Genomic DNA, 9,130 nt, shown 5'->3' with positions numbered 1-9,130 from the left:
CATGATCCTTCTTGCTGGATCAGAGAGGATCATGGCCTGCGGGACGTGATCCGTCCTGATCCATGCGTGGTTGGTCGGATAAGGTGGGTCCTTCCTGTCACGTGGCCTGGGGGTCTTCTGGGCCGTGACAATAGGAGAGTATTAGACTTAAATCGACCTTAGGTTCGATGAGATGAACTTGCTTACCCCTGAGATGACCGCGAAATCCTAAATAGGCTATGACTATAAATTCCCAAAACGGCTAGTGCCATGGCCGCGAAATTCGATAAGCTAAGTTTTAAAGACTCGACAGTTATGCACAATACGACACATAGACGAGCTATTAAAACATACAAGAGCAGACTCGCAACCTGCTTTCCTTTGTGTGTGAAAAAAGTAATTAATAACTCATATCTAGTGGCTTGTTCCATAATCTGCGGAAGAAATCTCAATGCGTGGCCTGAGTCTATCTCCCCATTCGTAGCTCGCTTCAATGAGTTCATATCGCAGGTTCAACTCTTTCACCATGCGATCACGACCTGCTGTATTCAATCCTGACAGATGATGAAGGCATTCCATTAGGTGAGGCGAACTGTTCAGCATATAGAGAATAAACTTAAGAGGATTCTGGTGCACTTTCTTCTTGTAGATGAACCAGTTGTGCGACTTCAGAAGAAGAAATGCAACCATAGAAAGAAGAACGATAATCATAAAGCCGATTAGTCCGACGGATACCCATGTGGAAGCCACGTACGCGTTCCATGTTGTTGTCCGATCGAAGGGAATGTTGGCTAGCGTGAGAGGCAGAAAGTCACTCAGGATAGTACTTAAAGAGATTCCGATGGCCAAGAATCGGAAGGATGCAAGGCTAGAGAAAAAGTATGTGTATGAGTCTGATGCGTATGGAAGAGCGATTGAGTTGGAAGAAATGCGAGGTCCGTTGCTGAGCTCAAGGTAAGGGGCAAAGACCAGGTACCCTATTGAACATTAGTCCATATTAAGGTGTCAAAAGAGGAGTTTTGTAGGGCAGGCGCACTTGTGAAGATGGAAACCCAGAGAAAGTTAATCACAACTCCAATAGTAGAAAATATAAATCTCGGTCCGAACGACTGGCTGCTGAGAAACAGGCCCAAGGCTTGAGTATCTGGAGCAAGCCTGTAGTAGATAATTATCACGGCGAAGACTGCCAGGCCAAGTGCAAATGAGCCCAAGGTAAGCGCAATCCTAGCAGGGAATTCGTGGGTACAATGGTGGCGACGCTCTTGCTGTCGGGAAGTCGCCCGCGTAGTGTTTTCTGCTGCGGCTGTATGTAAAACATCCGCAACTAGAATGACAAACTCTTGTTGGCCGGCTAATTGGTCTCCGTGATAGCCGTAATGCAGGAGCTTCTGATTAAAATGCGGTTCGTTTTTTCTCCACCATTTCCACCAACTGGCTTTCCTGGGACAGGATGTAAATAACTCTAGGAAGTTGCTAGAATGGGATAAGCTGGCAATCCCTAGGATGCTTCTGGGGTCTGCCCGAAGCCCAGTTGACCAGCGGCTAAGGATAACCAGCATGCCGAAAGCAATAGCAATGCTAAACGCCAGTAGTGCTTCAAGTGTTCGAACCACGGGAGTTGACACAATCAGCACCGGAGTGCATCCCTCGCTGCTGGATTCTTCACAAACCCCTTGGAGCTTGATCTTCCAGCCTTCCGCGGCTAATGGTGCAACAGCAGCAGTGGCATAGGTCATTACCAAGCAGAGCGCTGGGAGAGGAGCAAGAAAAGCTCCCATTCCATCGTATTGGTGGAGGAATGCAGACATGCGACATCCGTCGGGTCGGGCTAACTGACGAAAAGGCTCTAGCGAGGAAGCATGGATCGCCAGGATTTTCCACGGGAGAGCGAAAATGGCAGCTGCAAGAGGCGGGATGATAGCGCCAACGACATAGGCTCCCTCGACTGTTGCCTTGGTGTCGTTTAGAAAGTTTTCGGGAGGCGGCGCAGTAGGTGGTTGGTAGCACGTTGGCAATTCAACTATCTCGTCGTCGACTCGGCATACAGTAGTGGTAATTTGAGATCCGGATGATTCGCCAGTGACAGTGATTGGTTCAGTGACGGTCGACCTTTCATCTCTATTTCAACCGAGCGTCAGAACAAGTGGCTATTGATAGCAAGGCTGTCAAGGCAGAGATAGAGAATTGAGGTTTCACATACTGGACAGTGATGTAGGAGATACTGTAATCACCCGCAGTATCACATGTTACCTCGTAATGAGGAGTTGATGTTGAAAGGCCGCCTTTCAAAGTGACTTCAGAGATGTAGGCTTTTGTCAAACTTGGCGACGCCACAGTTACCGGTTCTGACACATCACTGTCTGTGGGGAGTACTTGACATGAAATCTCCACTAGTACAATGGCTGAAACCATGAAGCTCATCAAGATGACGATAGCCCTCTGCGTGAGAATCCAGGGTCTGAAGAATCTCGGTCCGAGGGTCGTGATCGAGTTTTGTTTCTTCAACTCCAGAAGAACCGACGCTAAAATGATTCCACCGATCGCTAATAAGAGCGGCAGGAATGCAAGCGCCACTCCCACCTGGTCTTGAGTCTGAAGAGGGGGGAAAACTGAGTAATTAGAGGATGGAGCCTGAGTTGCAAGTGTCAAGCCGGGTATCAGTGGATGTGTCTGGAGAATGGAAAGATCTGACGATGCCCATCGGATTTGGACCGCCTCTCGCGACATGACAAGCTCAATGGAAAAGCCTGTACTAGCCGAAACGATAGATGTTGAGACGCAAGCACCTTCACCGCAACCATCACCCTCGGCCGAATTTAATCCACTACAGCAGCACTATTAGACTAAAGAGTAGGGTAATCGAAAGGGATAATTAATTGCCTTCCACCTACATACCTTGGGCAGCAATACATGGCAGTTTCACCTGGTTCCACAGGTGGGCCTCTTCCTCCCACCAGTGGTCGAGTGTAAGCGGCCGTCCATTCATCGGGGCAAATTGCTGGCGAATAATAGTTCCCTGTGAGCGGTTGACATGTGGTCTGGGTGCCGAAAAGCCAGGTGCCTGTTGATGATGAACAGTCCTGAGGGAAGGTGTGCACGGTCAGAAGTGAGCCATCCGGAGTTGGGTAGCTTGATCCGGTAGTGGTTAGGTCAGACGTAAACAACGAGTCTTCCATGGATCCTTGATGGCAAAGCAAATAGGAAACGTGATGCGACGTTTCAACGAATTCTCAATTCGTTGAGATCTAACCAAAGAGATATTTGGTTCAGGTTTTCCTATTCAGCAGCTATTAGTAGAAACCATTAACGTGGATCGAATAGGTCTGGAATAATTGGGACGGCGCCTTAAATAACTGTCCTCTCTTTCGCCAAGAAAACTGTCATCTTCGGGGAACCCTGTTGCGTTATTTTAGGGCGCAGCTGAACACTTTTTTGGATGTAAATTGAGGTGAGGCTGCAGTAGCGCTGAAGCTAAATCAGTGGCATATGCATGCATCCCTGGCAAGTAGCAATCAACGGCATACCGCTACGGTGGGATGTCTCTGGGCATTTGAGCTGGTGCTGATATGTATAGCTAAATTACTTTGCATGGGGTGTGCAATTCACCGAATTGGGGGGGAGGGATCATAGAGCTACTTTGTGAGGCGAATGCTAGTGTAAAGGTACGAGGAAAAAGGCAGGTCAAATTTGACTTGGCTTGGAGTGCAGGTGATCATAGCGTGCATTTCAGCCAGCCACGTGCGCCAGCCACATCCCTTTAAGTGCGGATAACCTTGTGCGTCACCCTCGCCCACGGACCCCTGTAATTGGGCGCAATACCATTGAACAACAAATATCATGTCCCTCCGGTGTAGCTTGTCTACCCCATAATTCCGGATACTTCCTTTTAGGCCCAATCTCTTAGCAGACTGAAGTTGTTGGATTGGGCCCTGTACAATAGACTAGCACCTTTATCCCTGCGATCGCCGCCTCGATCCCCATCTTTCCAAAGCTTAAACAGAAGCTCTTATCTTTGACAATGCTATCGATCTCAGACTTGAGATCAGACTCCCAAAAGTCACTAGGGTAGCGACCGATGTTCTGCACTGTATTCTGGGTAAGCTTATTGAGTTTAGATTTCCTTGTACAAAGCGACCACTTGATAGTATATGATACGCAGTTGGCTGACGCCTGGGTCATCGCCCGACTATGACTGTCGGCGTTGGTGCCTCCAGACCGACTTCGTCGCCCATGATGGGAAACAGGCTCAGCAAAGTCACCTGACGGTTCGGGAGTTGAAAAATCGAGATTATTGTCATCATACAGCCACTGGTCAATATGATGAGTATCTCCGGTCATGGTGGCATTGGAGTGACTGAGGCAAGTGGCGAAGGAGAATCAGAGGTGCGATTCGTCTCTTCAGGGGGACCCAACCAATCCAGGACCAGGCTTCCCCAGGCTTCCATGACCTTCCAATGGGAGAACGTAGTGGGGCCAGGGACAAAGAACATGAGAACGACTGACCTCGAGTCATCAGGCATACGTGGCCTCGAATCACGTGATGATCGCCCAAGTGATATCGCAAAAAACGTGAAGGAAAGTCGGACGAGGACACGGAGGTTAAATAAGTTCAAAACAGATAGAGAGTCATAAAACATATATTGAAGAAGAAAAAAAAAGAAAATAGCCCTTGAAGGTCTTATTCTGGTACATATTGGGCATTAAGTGCTGCATTGTAGACACGGCAAGAGCGTTTTTGAGATGGTAAGCTTATATAGGTGAGTGACATAATGCTCGTGCGAAGACCATGTATTTCATACTGTGTTTCAGCCACAACCAGTCTAAAATAAGCCGTTGTCATCTTTTTTCTGTAAACAAAAAGCGGACGCTTATTTCGGTCCACCCTGTAGCATCAAAGAATTGAGGCACCATGTTGGGTCAGAAATCAGGGCTTATTCTGGTCACGTTGTGCTGGATGGAAGATGGTAGTTGTCAGTATTTTCCAACGGCCATAAGCGGCGGTGGTGGACGATGACAGCACGTGACAGCGACAGGGATCTCGAGGAGGTGGGGCAGGTCATCACGGTTCTTGTGACGCATAGTGCACTGTGAACAGCCACATCAGCCACGACAGGGTCCGTGCTCAAAGACTTTAAGAAGAAAGCTGGGCGGCCTCTGGAGGTGGTCGGCACTGCAGATCATCCCGTCGAGCGATGCTATGAATATGAGCGTAATAATTCCCAAGGCCATTTCTAGCTTTCATCTTCAATGGGACTTTAGACCCCTTTAGAGTCCCCGAGTTAATTCACTAAATAAGTTTAGCGCCAAACTAATATATACTAGCTTAAATAAAGTTTAGCTTTAACCACGAAATTTAATTAATTAGCTAATTAGCGCTCTTTTATAGGTATAGTACCACTATAATTAAGGTGGGATTAATATTATAAGAATATTTATAGTATTCTAAGTTACTATAAATTATATTTATATTATTATAAATAATTTTATATTAGATTTACTCTTAAGGTTTAATTAGGTTTTTAGTAATAATAAGGCTAGTAAACCTAGGCACTCCCTATAGGGCTAGTTGCTAATAGCGTTATTAGCCTGCAATAATAAAGGTCTATCTCTCCTTACTTATCGTCAAGGGTAATCATAATAATAGTCCTACTAAGATTCCTAGCTCTTATAATATAATTATTAGCACTAACAATTAATACTTATATAAGCACCTTTAATTCCTTTGTAATATACCTTAATACGATTTACGCATAAATTTAAACCATTATAACCACGAGCCTATCCCATAATCCCGCTTTCTTAACTAAGGGGCTAAGATAAATTATTATAGATATTAATAATAAATCACTAAATAAGGCAAAATATAGATCTATTAGATATTTTATATTAAGTCTATTAAAGTATTAATAATTTAAAGATATCCCTAATAATATCATTATTAATCCCGAGATAATACCTTGATGATTATAATAGCTAAGGACTAAGGTTAATACCATAAATAATATCTTCGAGAGCCTAATACCCTCTTTCTCCTACGGCAAAAGGCCTCTTCTACTAGGGCATTCTAGCTCTTCTACTTCCCCCTTAGTAGCACTAATGTCTATTTTTATAGGTATCCTTACCTCCTGGCCCTATTTTGTAACGCCGGCGATAAACTAGTAGCCCTATTTAACTAGGTTATTAGCCTTATTACTCTAATAATTATATGATATATTATTATTAAAGTAATATAAAAAGATAATTAATTTATTAACCCTTAATTAGCTAGTATGGTTTAAAAAAGAGATAAATATAAGAGCTATGCTTCTATTTAATATTTGGGATCTTTATAATATACTTATTATAGCAGAGCATAATAAAGAAATCTTACCGCCTACTCTTATTAATATCCTAGGCATAAATCTAAGGGATATTTATCCCTATATATAATAATAAGTAAATAAAGCAACCAATACGCAAAGTACTAAAACAAATACCTAGTCCTCTAACCACTCTATCGCTAATAAGGATTATTATATCTTAGAGATTATTAAGCTCTCTAATAAGTTATCTAACCTATATCGCTCCGAGGCGGCCTAAAATACTATAATCTATTATCCTCTCCTCTATAAACTTATGTTATTCTCCTCTATTATAATTAAGCTAATAATATTAGCCTAAATCATCTTAGCCTTCTATCCTTTCTTTTCTAGCTAGCCTTCTAATAAGGTCTTATCACAAAAAATAAGCTCTAGCTTCTTAAATATAGGTAATATATCTAGTTATAATTCTAATACTTTATTATTATAAATAAATGCTATTAAATTAGTCTATAAGATAATTAACTTTATACTTATCTTAGCTCTTAATAAAGATCTTAAGGCCTTTATCGAAATATTTACTAAGTCTTCTCCTATAGTAATTATTAACTAAATGATATACTACCCTCTTAAATCTCGCCTAGCGCTAATATTTATTAAAATAAAAATATCTACTAGTAATATTAAAGTAATAAATATCTAGCTAGGCATCTAGATAATAGTATAGCATAAAAGTATATATAATATTATAAGACTTAGTAGTAATATAGAGCGAATCATTACCTTTCTCATTATCTAAGTTATAAAGGGAATCTAGACTCTTATATTTATAGTAGATACATAGACTAAAATCATAAGCTTTCTCTTAGGCCTTTCTCTTATAATATATTAAGCTAAATCTTATTAATATATTTTAAATTAAGACTTTTAAATTAATAATAATAGCATAGTTTATAAGATATATTAACTCTAGGCTACTCTCTTTATAATTATAGTTTAAATAAAGAGTAAGTTTAAGATATGGATTACTTAAGTCCTTTATAAAGCTTTTAGCTAGATTAATAATAGACACTATATCTATAATTATATACATTAGGCATCATAGTTATTACCTCTATAGATTTATATAAATAAGAATACTAGCTAATAAGCTAGAATTATAAATAATAATAATAGCGCCTAGGAAAATAGTATACATATAGACCTTAGTATTTAAGTAGGTCTTACCTATATTAAACCTTTTAGCTAAGAATATGACTATTTAATTATAGAGGAAGGCATAGAGTTATAAATGCCTAGATAAAGTATAGGATAGTATAGAGGGCTTTTAGTATTATATTCCCCTTAATGGCCCTAGTATAATATTATATTAGCCTAAATAAACCGGCTAGGATATATAGTCTTAGTGGGAAAGAGCCTTATTTACAAAATTTAGCATAATAGACTCGCAGACTATGCCAGGTATAATACATAAAGATGGCAAGGTATATTAAGTATACTATTAGACGCCGGTAACTTCCGCTAAGTATCTAATAAGTGCCTAGCACGCTTTAAGATATTAGCATATATTAATATTAGCAAGGCGCCTATGCCCACAGAAAGTATAGATTAATTGCCAAGTGAGAGAATTAGGCCTAAGAGGAATAAAGATTAAAACGGGGAGTAATAAGGATAGCGGTAGCGGCGGGGGAGGAAAGATATAAAAAACAAGGCGATAAGAAACGAGGGGATACTTATTATTGCAAATGGATTAGGTAGTCGCGAATCGCAGTCCCAGCATGGCAGCTGTTTTAGATAAGTATGCCGAGGGCCATTTCTATCCGTCGTCTAAAAAAAGAATACACTATCCGCAGAAGTCCAATTTATGCCGGCCTAGGTACCTAGTTAAGCTTTCCGTCTTATTATTAAGTACCTGAAATAGCTAGCGATTTCCTATATATACTTGCTTCGACTTGCCCCTTATACTCGCTGCCTCTTAGAGTAGATCCGAGAATAAATGTGAATTTGTCGTAATTTTAAATTACAGGCATGACAGATAATACGAACCGCGGGCAAAAGAAGTTAGTTAATCCACATCCGCCGTTCATCTTTAGTGAGGTAAGTAGTCATTCGACAGACTTAGGAAATTCCGGGAAAGAAAACGTATGTGCCAAATTGAGGAGATTAACGTCCGCTGCCCAGTCGAAGGTGAGGGATAAGATGCAAAGCTGTTCCTTAGTGGAAGACATGAATGCTGCTTCTAAAATTCCTTGAAGTTGGCGGATAATACGAGACGCAAAGCCCACGGTTAATTAATAAACACGAAGCCCAGGAGATGACGCTATCTATATCCCAAGTACGTTGAATACTAGGGGCGATGTTTTAGGACCTCTGGATGTTTAAGTTTGGGCGATTGTTCCCACGACTGAGTATCAAGGACCAATCTGGCTAGACCTATTCGTTTTTGTCTATCCCAGCCTAAGGTGACGCAGTGCCAATTGCATCTAGTACCGCAAGGTTCCGCCAGTAGCCAGCCATATACTTTAGACCGAGCCCAGGCCATACATCCCCGCTATAGGGATCCGACTCCGGAGGAACACTAGTATCGTCAATATCTACCTCACTTTCAGCACTACTACAATATACAGACACTTGCCTCCCTACGAGAGAACGCAGACGAGCCCTCTCTAAAGCTACGGTCTAACACGCTTACGCATAAGACCGCAGTGACAGGTAACCCGTTGCGGCCAAACTACACACACTCTGCCCCTCTTGACTATATGAGATCACCAATAAAATGATAATTTGTAAGAGAACGGATCTAGAACGGGATAACGCCAGCCAATCGGCTTATCCTCGGGACGAGGTCATAT

General features: G+C 41.8%; 1 pseudogene across 1 annotated transcript, besides 1 other annotated feature; it reads right to left on the bottom strand.

Moving 5' to 3' along the window:
- Positions 1-393: 393 nt before the first annotated feature.
- NCS54_01512800 lies at positions 394-1,328 on the bottom strand (annotated as a pseudogene). The gene is made up of 2 exons: positions 1,016-1,328; positions 394-956 (listed from the first exon to the last, which is right to left on the bottom strand).
- Positions 394-1,328: a sequence feature.
- Positions 1,329-9,130: the final 7,802 nt, after the last annotated feature.

Source organism: Fusarium falciforme, chromosome 14 (assembly GCF_026873545.1).
Source record: "Fusarium falciforme chromosome 14, complete sequence".
NCBI classification, from domain to species: Eukaryota; Fungi; Ascomycota; class Sordariomycetes; order Hypocreales; family Nectriaceae; genus Fusarium; species Fusarium falciforme.
This window is presented reverse-complemented; position numbering and strand designations above follow the sequence as displayed.